Raw genomic sequence first — 17,358 nt, forward strand, 5'->3', positions numbered from 1 at the left:
AGGGGAACAAAAGGAGAAAAGAAAGCTCTCTGATTAAACAGAAAAAAATGAATACCGTACCTCAAATTGTAAGATACAGATATCAATATACAGGCTTTTCAACTGCTTGACAAGGATGACAGTGTTAGCTATTTGGACATTCCAAGCACCAATTTTACATTTGTCACTAACACATAGGATACCAGAATGGTCCTTTTCCAAGGTTTCATTAGTCATTTTCACCTTACAAAGTGAGTTCACTGAGGAATGCTGTTACACAGTCAGTGATCATGCAGTCGCTAAAAGCTTTGGGGGGTGCCATAAGATTGTCAATGATGGACAGAAACTGAATATCCAGCTGGACCACTTTAAGGTCCTAACTAGAGGTGACCTGGGCAACTCTCAATCTGCAAGGAGGCTACAATTTTCCAGGCACAATTATTTATAGTCATAGTTCATATCACTTGGATATCCAACTATCTGATGAGTGGGTGCAGTCCTGTAATATATCTGCATAACATGAGTGGCACCCACAAATAATAGTTCCTGCAATTATTTGCTCTTCAGACTTTAGAAAGAACCTAGCATGTTTTAGGTGGTAACAGAATCTAGGTAGGGATCATTATCATTAGTACCAACATATTGCAAGTGCAGAAGAATGGAGGGCAGGTTATAAAAATCTGCACCAAAATGTTTTAGGAAAAACATTGTGAGAGTAAAGTTTATGCTGATGTTTTTAGCCAACATTTCCTCTCCACTCAGTGACTATGCCCCAAGTGTTAATTTGGTCTCCTCCCTTCACTTTAGGAGTGATTAGATTACAGTGGTGTTATATGGGTAAGGGGCTAAATCTTGCCCAAGCTGGCTCTGCAAGAGGGAGCAGGATGCTAGCATTTGTATCACTTAGACTTCTATAACTCCTTTCTTCATAGAAGTTATCATTTACAAACGGCACAGTGGTACTTCATTCAAAAGAGTAAGTTATGGCTCTCTAAGAAGCTCAGTTCTACTAATATGGTCTCTTTCCCTTATGGACCTGAATTGCATCTGAACAAACTAATCAAGTGGGTGAAGGTAGATAACAAATGTCCAGGATTATATAGCATTTGTTCATGGAGTTTCACATACAACTCTTCCCTGTGCAGTATTTGCTGGCTATTAAAATGTGCTGAAAAGGATAAAACAAAATGTTTCTCCTCTGTAATAGATCAGAGGCGTGTCACCTTTTTAAGGATTAAATTTAGACATCCATGCAAAAAATTCACCAAATGAAGACACTCCTGGCAAATTTTAACATCTAACATCACTAAAGCTTTCTCACAGTAATAGTGAATCATCCCACACTATAAACCTTGCCAGGGCTTTGTCAAAGGCAACACGCTGACTTTTGTATCAGTCACATCAAACACTTTTTGATTTCAAAAGGTATTCAAAGATATAAAGCCAGCACAGTTCCACAAAGACTAGCTGAAATGCTTTCTTTAAAAAAAAAAAATATCCAGGCATCTGTAATTAATGTTTTTTTCCTACTGATTTTTTCCCCAATAGTAAAATGGTCTTTGAAGTTTGCAACATACATTTTCCTCCTTTTACGGATGTGGTGCTTCCTCTTGCCCCTCCAGTGTGGATTTCACAGTAAGCCCTATTGTTTGTTTGGTTTATAGAAGGCCAGGCTTGCAAATGCACTTACCTGCACACCCAAGTCAGCCATGCACACTTAAATTTCACAGGAGTTTATGAAGCATCTATCATTAATGCAGTTGCTAGGAGAAGATACTGGGTGAGAGAGTCTCTGTTTTGCAATGTGATCAGTTAGCCAGACCTGCCAGACATCTCACACCAGACTTCAATGGAAGGAGAATAGGGCCAATGCTACCCATATGTCTGAGACCCAGGGCTTTCATATAAGTGCTCTGCTTCTTTAAGCCTAGTAGAATATTACAGCATCTCTTCCTTTCCAGTCTAGGTCTGGGCTAAGAAAACGTAGTGCTCCATGCTGCAACCACAAAGGGAGATCTAGTTGGGTTTTCAAGATACTGGGGCAGATTCCCACCTCTATTACATCAGTGTAAATCCAAAATAAATGACTTCAATGGAATTAGACAGCTATGAACCAGAGTAACATCAGAATTGGTCCCAAAATGGTCCTTCACTGGTGGGTATTAATTAAGAGCACTGACCCTGTGTTCTACCCTTGACCGGGAATGGAATTAGCCTCATGTCACCTATAATATTGATGTTCTGTCTTTTCAAGTAAGGGCTGCTTTTACAAGCATTTAACTTTGTAGACAAAGATTAATGACTGACCATCTCAAAAATGCTCCATTTGAGAAATTCATTTCTTTAAATAATTAATGGCAAGAAACAAACCTTCGGAACATGATATGATGCAGTTATGATATTGCCGGATTTCTTTACAGCACTAATGAGCATGCACCATTCCTCTTTGAACTAGCTTGGCAGTGAAGCATTTTACAGAAACAAAACAACTCTAATGCTGACCAAATGTTAAAAGGATGGGTTGAGGTTTTCATATCAGGGGTGTTTCAGAGGGAGTAGCTGCAGCTACAGACTCTATGTCTGGAAATAGCAGGACTTAGTAAGCAGTGCATTTGGTCCATCTGTGGATTGTTTATTTGATTGTTTGTTTGTTCTCTGTGTATAGGCTCCATAGCTGGGCTGTGGGCCATTGAGTAAGCCCTTGGAGCTCTGATCAGTGCCTTGCTAAAGGCTGAGAGGGTCTCATCCTCGGAGCTTTGATGAACCCAGCTGTTTGAAGACTCTGAGTGGCTGTCATAAATATAAAGGGAAGGGTAACCACCTTTCTGTATACAGTGCTATAAAATCCCTCCTGGCCAGAGGCAAAATCCTTTCACCTGTAAAGGGTTAAGAAGCAATGGTAACCTTGCTGGCCCCTGACCCAAAATGACCAATGAGGGGACAAGATACTTTCAAATCTGGAGGGGTGGGAAAGGTTTTTTGTCTGTCTGTGTGATACCTTTGCTGGGAACAGATCAAGGATGCAAGCTCTCCAACTCCTATAAAGTTAGTAAGTAATCTAGCTAGAAAATGCATGAGGTTTTCTTTGTTTTTTGGCTTATAAATTCGCTGTGCTGGAGGAAATGTGTATCCTGTTTTTGTGTCTTTTTGTAACTTAAGGTTTTGCCTAGAGGGATTCTCTATGTTTTGAATCTGACTGCCTGTAAGATTGTCTTCCATTCTGATCTTACAGAGTTGTTCTCTTATCTTTTTTTGTTCTTCTAATAAAGTTCTGATTTTTAAGAATCTGATTGAGTTTTTTGGGTCTTAAAAATCCAAGGGGTTTGTGCTCATCTTGTTTATTCTCAAGCATCCCCAGAAAAGGGGGTGTAAGGGCTTGGGGGGATATTTTGGGGAAATAGGAACTCCAAGTGGTCCTTTTCCCTGGTTCTTTGTTAAAGCACTTGGTGGTGGCAGCGTTTTACCTAATCCAAGGGCAAAGACTTTGTGCCTTGGGGAAGTTTTAACCTAAGCTGGTAGAAATAATCCCTAGAGTTCAGAGTGGGGAAGGAACCTTGACAGTGGCTAATCACTCCCTGGGTGGTGAGGAGCCGAGGAACTCGGAAGTGTGCTGAAAAAGAAGACCATCCAAGCCATCTTTTCTGAGATCCTTCCTGTCCCTTAAGCAAAGAAAAACAGAAGGCATTTGGGAAGTAAATCTCTGGCTAGTAAGTAGTGTAGAGTGTAGGGCTTTGGTTTTGTGGAACATTGGTCCACCTTCTATGGGAGGAGTGAGCTGTATAGTTTGATGGCTTCCACCTCAGTAGAAGGGTGTCCAATCTCCTCAGAGACAGGCTGGCTAGAGTAGGCAGGAGGGGGGTAAATTAATAGCAAAAGGGGCAGGTAAAAAGATGGAAGATATGAGTGCTCAATTAGCACAAAATCCAAGATGTTCAGAAGAAAATTAATCAAGGAACCAGAGGACACGAAGAGAAGAAATTCTTGAATTGCCTAGACACCAATGCTTGGAGCCTGGGTAACAAACAGCAGGCAAAACCTAAGCTGGTAGAAATAATCCCTAGAGTTCAGAGTGGGGAAGGAACCTTGACAGTGGCTAATCACTCCCTGGGTGGTGAGGAGCCGAGGAACTCGGAAGTGTGCTGAAAAAGAAGACCATCCAAGCCATCTTTTCTGAGATCCTTCCTGTCCCTTAAGCAAAGAAAAACAGAAGGCTTTTGGGAAGTAAATCTCTGGCTAGTAAGTAGTGTAGAGTGTAGGGCTTTGGTTTTGTGGAACATTGGTCCACCTTCTATGGGAGGAGTGAGCTGTATAGTTTGATGGCTTCCACCGCAGTAGCAGGGTGTCCAATCTCCTCAGAGACAGGCTGGCTAGAGTAGGCAGGAGGGGGGTAAATTAATAGCAAAAGGGGCAGGTAAAAAGATGGAAGATATGAGTGCTCAATTAGCACAAAATCCAAGATGTTCAGAAGAAAATTAATCAAGGAACCAGAGGACACGAAGAGAAGAAATTCTTGAATTGCCTAGACACCAATGCTTGGAGCCTGGGTAACAAACAGCAGGCATTGGAACTGCTTATTTATGAGCATAAATTAGATCTAGTTGGTATTACTGAAACCTGGTGAGATGATTCGCACAATTGGAATGTTAAAATAGATGGTTATAAACTATTTAGGAAGGACTGAGTGGGCAATGGGGTTGGGGAGTGGCTCTCTAGGTCAAAAATGGAATTACCTGTTTCTGAGTCACTGATAACTCAGAAAAAAATGATCTTGAATGCTTATGGATCAATATCCTAACAGATAAAGCACAAGATGGGATATTAGTTGATGTCTGCTACAGACCACAAAATCACACTAGGGAACAGGATGACCACTTCTTTACACACCTATCTACAACGTGAAGAGAAAAAAAAACCCTGTGACATCATGGGTCACTTCAATTTGAGTGCCATATGGTGGAGGTCTCATGATGCTAGTACTAAAACATCCTTGGACTGTCTACATATTATAGATCAGTGCTCTTCACTATTTTTGAAGTGGGGGCCACTTTGGCAAAAAAACCTTCAATATGAGAGCCACATCAACAACTAAATTAACACATTGCTTACTACTCCTTAATGATGTAATGTTACAGAGCCACTCGTGTAACTAAAACAAAGTCTACTTGTACAATAAAATGATACTCCTTTTATAAAATAATAACCAGGAAAATATACGGAATTAAAAAGGCACCTATCTAAGTAAAATTTTTAAGAGCAGAATAATGCAAAACTTACTTTAAAACTGGATGAACGAAAGCATGCATGTTCCTCCTTGACTTTGTTCATGCAGTATTTGTAATCTGTCATCGCAATCCTAGTAAGGCAGTTCAAATGTTCGTTGGTCAATTTGTTCCTCTGTTTTCTTTTCACAATATTAATTGTTGAAAATGTAGATTCACAGGTATACGTACTGACAAAAAATGACAGCATTTTTTGCACACAATGTTTCAGAGATGGGTATTGTATATCAGGGACTATGTTCCAGAAATGATAAACACTGGTCTCAAGTTCAGACTTCATGATGTCATTTTTCTGAAGTTCCACAATTTCACTCTCCAGTTTAGCAGTCAGAACAAATGTTTGTGATAACTGGTGACAGAGATGTCATTGATACATGGAAGGGGTTCCCAATTAAATTAAAAAAACTTCTTTTACTCCATTATGTCTTTGAATCAAGACTTGAATTCCACCCTCAATTCTCCCAACACTTGGTCAAATGAATTGTAATTGAAATGTTTCAAAAGCTTGGGATTTTCTGAGGTGACTGCTCTGAGTTTTGGAAAGTGAACAAACTATGTGTCAGGAATGAATAATGTTGTAATCGTGTTTTGAAAAGCAGTTACAACATGCAACATGTTACTAGGAAATTTCTGAGTGATAGCCGTGTTAGTCTGTATCAGCAAAAAGAATGAGGAGTTCTGTTTCCCTTGCAACTGTAGGTTTAGTGCATTCAAATGGCAAGTGATGTCAGTCAAAAATACCAGCTTAATTATCCACTCTGGATTTTCTAAGTCTTTCTCCTTCTTCCCCTTGCTTTCAAGGAATTCATGAATCTGAGGAAGGAGACACAAAAATCTTTCAAGGACCCTACCACAATATAACCATCTCACTTCATTGTGCATCATCAGGTCATCATTCTCTGTCTCGAATTCTTCCAGTAATGCTTGACACTGCCGGTGATTCAGCACTCTTGAAACAATAAAATTGACCACCTCTATGACCAACTGCATGACACTTTGCATTTCACTATTTTTTAGTATACCCACAATTGCTTCTTGGTGTATAATGCAATGAAACACAGTGAATTTGGGTATTTCCTTTTGTTTCCTCATCAGGCCAATTGATCCATTCTCCTTCCCTCGCATATTTGGTGCACCATCTGTACACACGGAAGTTAGCTTTGTCCAGTTCAAGTTATTCTCAGCAATAAAATTGAGTGGGGCAGTCAAAATGTTTTCCCCTTTTGTTTGAACTTTCAAAGGTATTAAACACAGCAGTTCTTCCGGCAATAATTCTTCTTTGGGTAAATGAACCCAGACACACAATTATGAGACGTCTCATATATCTGTACTTTCATCCACTGCTATGCTAAAACACAGTGCTGCCAAAATATCTGCAGTTAACTGTTGTCGGATTTCTTTTCTGATTTCCTCCACCCTTCTCATTATGGTTGTGTCAGACAGTTACAGCCCTTTTATTGCTTGAGGATTGCATTTTTGTTGTTCAAATCAGCATACCGGATTTCCGCAGAAGCCACTCTAACAATCTCTGCGTCAGTAAATGCCTTTTTATGTCTTGCTAAAATCCAAGTGATATCAAAAGATGCCTCTGTCAAACATTCTGCAATGGACCTCAATCTCTGTATTATTTTTTGCTGGCCTTTTAGTGAAGCAGCAAGTTGTTCAATTTTACTTTTTCTTAGGTGGGTAATTTTCGCTGAAATTTGCATGCGCTGTTGTGTAATGGCATTCTAAATTGCTGCGCTTAAAAGCAGACCATGTCTACTGACAAATTAAATAAACAGGCTCCATGAATGTTTCATTAAGCACAAAAGAAAACTCATCAGTTCACTTTTCTTGAAACTTTCGGTTTTCATCTTCCAAAGCACGTATCTTTCTCTTTTCTTTTTTTTGGCTGGCTCTGGGAGGGGCTTGGGGTGCAGGAGCGGTTTGGGGGGCTGGGCCCGGGAGGATGCAGGTTGGGTGGTGGAAGAGAAATGTTGGTCTAGCATAGCTGGGCCTGCTGTACTCATGCTATTCCTGGTCTTAATGCTGCAGAGCTATTCAGAACCTGCCCATTGAAGGGGGCAGTACTTACTTGGCACCATGCCGCTCCCAAAAGGAGCCAACATGCCCCTAAGGCCCCAGGAGGGTGGGGGGGGGCACATGGCTCTGCGCATTGCCTCTCTCTGCAGAGACCGTCCCTGCAACTCCCATTGGCCACAGTTCCCCGCTTCCTGGCCAATGGGAACTGCAGGGCAGTGCTTGCAGGCAGGAACAGCGCGTGGAGACCTCTGCTCCACCTCCCTCCCCCTGGGGGCTGCAGGGGCATGCTGGCTGCTTCCGGGAGTGGCGTGGGGCTGGGGCATGCAGAGAGCCTGCCTTAGCAGCAGCCCTGCTGCACCACTGAAGATTGCGATCAACAGGGAGCCGCACTTAGGGTCAATGAGAGCCGCCACTGGCTCGTGGGCTTTGCAATGAAGAACACTGTTATAGATGATAATTTCCTAACTCAAAAAGTTCCTAACTCCAAACACAACATGGGGGAATTCTATATTAGACTTAATCCTAACAGATGAAGAGGAAGTATTCACTGAACTAAAAGTTAATGGTAGATTAGGTACAAGTGATCATGACTTGATCACATTTATAATATGCAAGCAGAATAAATTCCAGACCAGTAATATCTACATTTGGTGCTTTAATAGGGCCAATTTCACAAAGCTGAAAAGAGTTATGAGCTACATCAGCTGGGAGAAATAATTTAATCAGAAAAATGTAAGTGATAATTGGGAATAATTTAAGAACACCTAACTAAATGCCACAAAAGCCATAATCGAGGAAGAAGGCTGTTGTAGTTAAGAAACCAACCTGTTTTTTAGGGGAAATGAAGGCAGCTATGAAAAGTAAAAAAATAATATGTAAGAAAGTAAAGAAAGGGGAAGTTGACAGTAATGGATATAAATCAGAAGTTAAGAATTTTAAAAAATTGATAAGGGAAGCTAAGAGACACACGGAAAAATGTGTGGCCAGCAGAGTTAAGGACAATAAGGAATTTTTTAAAAGTATGTTAGGAACAACAACAACAAAAATCCTGGCAATTGTATTGGTCTGTTATGGGATGGAAATGGTTGAATTACCAGTAATATTGCAGAAAAGGCAGAGGAGTTCAATAAATATTTCTGTTCTGCATTTGGGGAAAAAAACAGATGATGCAGACTCATCACATGGAGATAACAACACTAATTCCATTCCACTAGTATCTCTGGAAGATGTTAAACAGAAACTACTAAAGTCAGACAGTTTTAAATTGGCAGGTCCAGATAACATGCATCCAAGAATTTTAAAAGAGATGACTGAGGAGCTCATTGGACCATTCATGTTGATTTTCAATAAAGTTTGGAATACCAGGGAAATTCCAGAAGACTGGAAGAAAGATAATATGCCAATTTTTAAAAGGGTAAACAGGGTGACCTGGGTAATTATAGGCCTGTCAGCCTGACATTGATCCTAGGCTAGATAACGGAGCAGCTAATGCAGGACTTGATTAATAATGAACTAAATGAGGGTAATATACTTAATGCAAATAAACATGGGTTTATGAAAAATAGATCCTGTCGAACTAACTTAATATCTATGTTGATGACATTGTAAGTTTGGTTGATAGAGATATTAGTGGTGACGAAATATACCATGGGTGCCCAAACTTATTGCCCCCCTGAGTTGCATACGTTAATCTTCAGAAATTTGAGAACCGGGCTCACCTGCCAGGGCTCTGGGCTTCTGCCCTGCAGCAGGGTGGTGGGGCTTTTGCTGAAGCCGCATGCCCCGGTAGGCACCTCCGGCAGTGCCTGAAGCCCCTAGACCCCCCCTCCCCACTGGGTAGAAGTCCCAAGCTCCCCCTCCTCAGTCTGGTAGGCAGAGAATGAACGGGTTTGGAGGGGCTCCACGAGCCACACTAACTCGAAAAGAGCCGCATGTGGCTTATGAGCTGCAGTTTAGCCACCCCTGTAATATATCTAGACTTCAGTTAGGCATTTGACTTGATGCTGCATGACATTTTGATTAAAAAGTTGTAACAATATGAAATTAACATGGCACATTTTAAATGGATTAAAAACTAATGGACAGGTCTCAAAACATAACTGTAAATGTGGAATTTCTGGTCTGTTTCCAGTGGGGTCCTTTGGGGATTGGTTCTTGGCCATAAGCTATTTTACATCTTTATCAATGGCCTGGAAGAAAACATAAAACCATCACTGATAGAGTTTGCAGATGAGACAAAAATTGGAGGAGTGCTAAATAATGAAGAGTCCAGGTCACTGATTCAGAGTGATCCAGATTGCTTGGTAAATTGGGCACAAGTAAACACTAGGTGTTTTAATACAGCAAAATGTAAATGTACAGGATGGGGGACTCTATCCCGGAAAGCAGTGACTCAGAAAAAGATTTGGGGAACATGGTGGATAATGAGCTGAATATGATCTCCCAGTGTGACACTGTGGACAAAAGAGTTAATGTGTTCCTGGGATGCATAAACAGAGGAATCTCAGTTATCCATAGAAAAGTTATGGTATCTCTGTGTTTGGCACTGGTGCAACCACTGCTAGAATACTGAGTGCAGTTCTGGTCCCCACAATTCAAGGAGGATGTTGATAAACTGGAGGGGGTTCAGAGAAGCACCAGAAGAATGATTAAAGGATTGGAAAACAAGCCTTATATTGGTAGACACAAGGTCAATCTACTCTAAAGAGAAGGTAAAGGAGTGACTTGATTGCAGTCTATAGGTACTCAGATTGGGAACAAATATTTAACATTGGACTCATCAATGTAGCAGAGAAAGGTATAACATGATCCAATGGCAGGAAGTTGAAGCTAGACAAATTCAGATTGGAAATAAGGCATATATTATTAATGGTGAGAGTAATTAATTACTGGAACAATTTACCCAGGGTCATAGTGGATTCTTCATCATTGACCATTTTTAAATCAAGATTGGACATTTTTCTAAAAGACATGCTCTAGCTGGAATTATTTTGGGGAATTTCTATGGCCTGTTCTATACAGGAGTTCAGACTAGATGATCACAATGGTCCCTTCTGGCCTTAGAATCTATGAATCAGTGCAGAGAATTTAATACATTAATTCTCAAGAAAGATGGGTAGCTAAATCCCCTTCACTACCTTAAAAATCTCAACCATGCATCTTAAACTATGTCAACATTCCTTTAATACCTTTACTTCATTTCATTTATTGCAAGAATAAGTATGTCACTCCCCTAGTGTGTATCTTTCCATTGCTGGGAGTGCAGTTATATAGCCAACTTGGGCTTGAAAAATTCATTGCTCACCTATTTGTACTATGGTAGTGACTTGACTCTTAAATTGGCTTTGCACTTGTAACAAGAAATGAAGATACTAGAGTTCAGGGGGTTGTCACAGTTAACATCAGCAGGTGATGCATGCAGCTGCTTATTGTTCTGCTTTAAGTGTTAGTGATGTCACCGGCTGTTGCTGGAGAAGCAGAGCCGTGAACTCTGATCTTGGCAGGTGAAAAAGTATTTTAGTTCATCTGGTAAGAAATGACGAACTGGTGTCTGCCAACACTTCAGATGTACTGATGCTGCTGTCAGAAACCCAAGATACTGTAGCTAACAGAGGATGAAATTGATTCAATCAGACGTACCTACAGTATGTTGCAGGGCCTTATAAACAATGGCAGTGAAACTTCTAAAATGGGCATTAGTTCTTCAAGAATATGCACAGTGAATATTAAACAGACCCCTGGAGCACTTTGTGTCTCCGCCCAGAACCAATTGTTTCTTCTCTATTATGTGCACTCATTTCCCCCCTACTAACATTGCCCATGACTTTGTGTGTAGGCAGATGAGGCACTTACAAGATACTAAAGCAAGGGAAGATTTCAAAGGCACAAAGGAGAGTTCGGCATCAAACTGCCATTAAAAGTGAACCTCCCCCTCCCCCAATTCCCCTTTGTGTTTTTGAAAAATCTTCCCAGGAATTACTTCTGCAGAAACAGCAGAATTCCACCTAGCTGCAAAATCTTATTAGCCAAAAATTGAATTTAGGGCAATGTTTTGTTTTACCAATGCAAAAAATCTTGGTTATTGTAAGTATAAAGGTAAACAACCTAAAAATCATCTCAATGAGGAAATACAATAGATTCCAGAGCAACATTAAATGCTGTTATGTTGCGCTATCGTTATTATTTGTATTACATTTATTTGACTGGGACCCACTGTGCTAGGCACTGTACAAACACATGGCAAGAAGCAGTCCCTGCTCCAAATTGTTTACAGTCTAATTATTTTCTACTCCTGTTTTTCAAGCTAAACACATACCTTAGCATTATCCCTGTTAAAGTCAGAAATTTGTACCATAAACCATACAGAAAATGCCACAGAGCCAAGTTAAAATGGCTGTAGACACTTTCTTGTCCTAATATTTGGTCCCTAACTACAAATATACAGTTGCATTAACTCTAGTACTTTTTGCAAATTATATATATAAAAGAAAATTTGCAAAAAGTATTAATGTTAATGCTATTTTATAGACACACACACTCTCTCTGTAGCAGTAAGACTGTTTGGATTGCAACATGCTGATGAAATCCACCTCCCCATTTGTGTGACTGGAATTCAAAAGTCTCGTCACTCAACCTTCCAAATGTCTGGCTAAGCCTGAGTGTTGGATAAAAGCTAGCTGGCCACTGCTCAATTCCAATAAAACAGAAGTGACGGTGGTTGTCTGTGAGAAGCAAGCAGAAGAGAAAGCACAGATGGTATTTGTCCACTTGTTTGAAGGAGTACACTTCCCTTCTGTTACAAAAGTTTGCCATCTAAGGGTGCTATTGGGTCTTTACCTAGTTTGTAGGTTCAGATAGTATCAGTGGCCACAAGTGCATTTTCCACATCGTTAGCTAAGCGGTTGCAACATCTCCTTTTGTATGTGGATCTTGTTATGCTTATCAAGGCCTTTGTTATCTCTTCACTGGATTACTGCAATCAGCTCAACATGGGACTACACTTGATGATCACATGGACACTGCATCTAGCACAGTGTGGTGGCCTGCTTTCTTAGCAATGTTTAGTGAATGGAGTACGTTAAATCTGGGCTTTACAAATTTTCAGGTCCACTCTCAGGGCAATGTCAACTGCTGTGTTTGGAATGCCCTTTATGGATTGATGCCTTTGTATCATACAATCCACCTCTCTGTTTTTCTGCCACAGAGACCCTGAAGCCTGGATTGACTCAATATTAATGTTACACCATGACTCCTATATAGCCTTCAGGGAGGGAAATTCTCATACTGTTGGACCTTTGAGAACACACGCTATATGTGGAATTGATCTAATTGCTGGTGTCCTCCATAGTTACGCAGGGAGGAAACTTCTCTGGTGCTGCTGCTCCTCTGAAGACCCTGCATCCTGGCTCCATCCATGGAAGTGATACATGTGGATTCCTAGCTGGCTACTGTGGGGTTTTGCCATTGCATTCACTGCTAACTATTGTATTCCCCATTGTGGAACACTGATCTGTGGCGGCTGGAATTGCCCACTTGTAATGCCTATCTGTTAAATTTTGGGGCAGAGGAAAGGAATGAAAAAAAAGCAAAACTCTGACCCCAGCAGGAAAGGTGCATTTGGGGCTCTTCTCCCAGTTTGTTCCATTTGGACACCGACCAGCTGCTTGTTTGTTTTTGCTCTGAAAGCTCTTCATCTTGTTTTCTATAAGATGTCACTTCCTTTTCTATTGTAGGGTCTCTGCAGTGACTGGGGTTGGGGTGGGAGGTCACTAGGTTGTGTTTTCTCTTTCTCCGACAACCACTGCATTACAATGGAGTGAAGGCTGAGAGAACACATTAGTATTTTAGGGGGAAAGACATCTTATAGCCATGTTTTAATTCTTTCCAAAAGAAGCCTTATGCCCAGCATGATCTGAGTTAAACTGAAAAGAAATCAAGATCTGAGACTGCTTAGGGATGGCACCTAAAGGACCTTATCTCTGTCCTGCAGTGAGTGACACCAGGAGGGAAAAAAATATGAAAACAACTCTTTAAAAATCAGTTTAATTTCCACTGGGATCATAAACACTCTTATGTATCCACTTTAATTGTATAGTTGGTGCACAGCCTTACTACAGGGCAGAGTTCATGTTCTTTAGGGCCTTTACATGAACCAATTCCAAAAAAATTTGGTTCACAGCAACCCAGTGTGAACGGAAACCATTTGGATTGCTGGCCTCGTTGCTGACCAGAGTCACTGTAGTAGTTCACTTCTAGCTCTAAATTTTGTGTGAGGATCCTTGGTATCAGGTGCCCCCAATGTAACTCAATACGCTCACAATAATACACATGCGCTCCCTCCGCTAGTACATGAGGTGTGAGGATGTGGGTGTCACAACGGAGCAACAGCAGAGGACACTGGTGCAATTCGATGTCCACACCATCATCGCTAATGATTCTGCCATTGGAATTTAGTTAACAATTCTCTTGCTGCTTCATAAACCAGGAAGGAATCCTGGTCACATCCCAGAGCTGAGCTGGTTTTGTTACAGGCTGGGAATCGTTTGGTTGACATTGTGTCAGTTCTGAATCTGTGATTTTGTGCTTTTAAAAATTGGTTTGCCATGCTCCAGGAGTTGGAATCAGTGCATTTTAAGATGGAGGACAGATGGACAGTTCCAGATCTGAAAACCCTATGGTCTTCCCTGTAGACAATGGGTTTTCTCAAAAAGCTGTCTGTCTATGACAGGGGTGGCCAACCTGTGGCTCTGGAGCCACATGGGGCTCTTCAGAAGTTAACATGCGGCTCCTTGTACAGGCACCGACTCTGGGGCTGGAGTTACAGGTGCCAACTTTCCAATGTGTCGGGGGGATGCTCACTGCTCAATCCCTGGCTCTGCCACAGGCCCTGCCCCCACTCCACCCCTTCCCATCCCCTCCCTGAGTTTGCAGTGCCCTCGTTCCTCTCCCCTCTTCCCCCAGAGCCTCCTGCATGCCATGAAACAGCTGATCGGGAGGTGGGCGAGGGAGAGGGAAGTGCTGATCTGCGGGGCTGCCGGTGGGTGGGTAGCGCTGGGAGCGGGGGAGAAACTGATGGGGGGCTGCTGATGTATTACTGTGGCTCTTTGGCAACGTACACTGGTAAATTCTGGCTCCTTCTCAGGCTCAGGTTGGACACCCCTGGTCTAAGAGAAAAGCCCCTGTGATTGGTAGCTTTTCACCACTTACTTGCCTCCTTAGTATACGCAGCCGGTCAGAGCTTCTGCAGTTGGCAAGCAGAATTTTCATCCTCCTCTGGGGAAGGGACAGAGGATTTTGGTTGAGGAAGGAGCTGATACTGTTTTAATAAGGGAGCTGCGGGGAAGACACAGTAAGAGCCCAGCAACTCACAGAGGCTCTACATCCTTCTCCACCCACTCCCCATGAGAAATTGGGTTGGTTTCTCTCCTCCCTTTTCCTCCCCCTGTGTAATATCAGGCATGGGAATGTGGGACCCACACAGGTCCACAGGGGCAGGCCTATGGTCTCTGAACTGGGTCTTTGGACACCAGTGATCCTTTCCTGATCTCTCTCTGGCTCCCTGCAGCAAATCCAGTGGAACCAGACGCCCACAGGTGGTTTGTACTTGAGCAATGCTCTCCATGAGTATTGGCAGTGACACCAGGCAGCCTTTCCAAACAAGGTCACAATTTATTAGTTATCTGGCACACAGAATCTTGAAGTCCTTAGGTTAGCAGAGAAGCAAAAGTTAAAGATGGTCCATACTGGCCAAGTCAGTGTAGCCAGTCACACTGTTATGGAATCCATTTTAGTCTCTTGCAAGCCTGCCAGTCCCAGTAGAACCCTGTCTTGCCCCAAAGCAGAGCTCTTATTCCAACCACCTGACACTTTTCCCTTTTCTTCTCCAGCTAGGGCCTTTGCTCTGCTTCCCTGCTGGGAGGTGGCAAGAAATCTTCTTCCTCTTGGGTGTTGGTTGTTAAGTGTGAATGTGAGAACTAGGGTTCTCCTTGCTTATATAGGTCAGTTTGAGCCTGTCCTTTAATGACCCATTAATTCCACCCCAGACAGCTGTGTGACTCAAACACCTCAAGTTTCCTGTTCTGTCCCAAGAGCAGATTTAAGCCTTTTTCACAATGCAAAGTACTAAGAGATACTGAGGCATAGGCGCTGACTCCGTGGGTGTTCCGGGACTGGAGCACCCACAGGAAAAAAAATAGTGGGCCCTCAGCGCCCTCCAACCACCTGCCCATCAGCTGCTTGGCAGCATGTGGGAGGTGCTGGGGGTGGAGCGGGACAGGAAGAGGTGTGGGCAAGGGTCAGGAGGAGGAGGAGGGAAGAGGCAGAGCAAGGGTGAGGCCTTGGGGAAAGGGGCGGAGTGGGGGGTGGGGTCTCAGGACTGGAGCACCCACCCAGAAAGAAGAAAGTCGGGGCCTGAGGCGCACATGGGAATCATAAAAATATTCCCAAAATTCCCACTTCATCACAGATGGGGCTGGAGGTGCAGAAGCATGAGTTACCCTGGGATTAGGTGGAAGCCCTCGGTGCCTTCAGTTATGCAAATTAGTGTGATTTTAGGCAAATTCATTTTGGGGGGATCACAAAATGTTGCCAGGTGCAGAGGACCGATGAGTGATCTTGGGTCAATAACATTACCGGGATGCTGTGATTATCCCAAAACAATCATTATAAAACCATGAAAGAAATGAAACTACACTAGATTTGGAGATGCACTCGTAGGATCCCCAAACAGCCACAGCTCTGACCTGAAATCAGTGACACCATAGGGGACCGGGAGCGGGGAGGCACACAGGAAGATAAAGCTAATGCAGTTTTAACATCAGATTAAACTGATGAGCGACTACAAATACCAAAATGCCTTAACTGAAATTGTGTAGTTAGTACATGGCAGCACTACAGGTCAGAGTTAAGGTTGTTTAGGTATCTTACCTGGGCATTTCCATGAATTAATGTTTGGATTGCCTTTAAATTTATCTCAGAATCTCATGGGTTTATAATGCTTGATTTGCGGATAATTACACGGTCCCTATAATACATTTTACCCTGAATCACATGTGTGTGTCACAACCTTAACTTCATTTTAACAGTTTTTTCCTGGGAATATTAATTGTACTCCTGCATCCAGGTGTTTTTTGTGATGTAGTTCTATATTATGTCAACAGAACCTAGAGCAAATGCAGAGGCACCAACTTTATCATTTGCATGAAGCTAAATAAATAGATATCCCAGACCCAGTTTTCTCCCATACTCTCCTTAAAGAAAGCCCATCCACCACTTTGGTTTACCCCCAACCTCATCACATTCCATACAAAGGCCCCTCTCCATCCCCAACAGGCTCAAGCTCTCCCTTTCTGCCACCTCCATCACTGTGACAACAATCTGAATATTGGGGATGATGACATCACAGACCCCATTCTGTTGCTATGGTACTTGGTTGAAAAAACTGCCCCCTCCCCCAGATAATTTATTTCCTGTATCCAAAGTGATCAGTTTGATTCTAATTGGGTTGTAATAATGTCTGCGGTGGTTCACCAGTTGAACCTCGGATCTCTCCTGGCACAGGACAGCAGCCAAGGTACAAGCCTCCCTTTCCCTGCAATGTGGGATGAGAGGGAAGCTGGTGAGCAGAACAGTCTGGTAGCTCTCTACAGAAGGGGATGTTGGGTGAGAAAGGCTTCGCTAAGGAGAAGATGTGGGAATGGATAAAGATGGGCCTGATCATCCCTGAATTCATGGGGAGTTTGGATCCATTGGAACTTGGGCTCAACTCTAGGATCGGACAGGCCTCACTGGGAACCAAAGGGAATGTGATGAGGCAGCAGATCATACGGAAAGGGTGGGGAGAGAAAGAGGTGGAACGTGTATAATTTTAACAAAAAGGCTGAGTTGTTAGATGGGAACAACTCTCCCTCCTTGATGGCAAGAAAGGGATGGAGAACTGGAGCATGGAAATTACCTTGGGTGAATTAGACTGTTGATTCTATTCACCCTGTTTATGGGAGCGGTGGGGAGGGGTCAATAACATAATTCCTTCTGGAACATGTAGAAATGACCAGAGCTGCCCACAATGCCCTGCGGC

This window comes from Lepidochelys kempii, chromosome 1 (genome assembly GCF_965140285.1).
Source record: "Lepidochelys kempii isolate rLepKem1 chromosome 1, rLepKem1.hap1, whole genome shotgun sequence".
NCBI classification, from domain to species: domain Eukaryota; kingdom Metazoa; phylum Chordata; order Testudines; family Cheloniidae; genus Lepidochelys; species Lepidochelys kempii.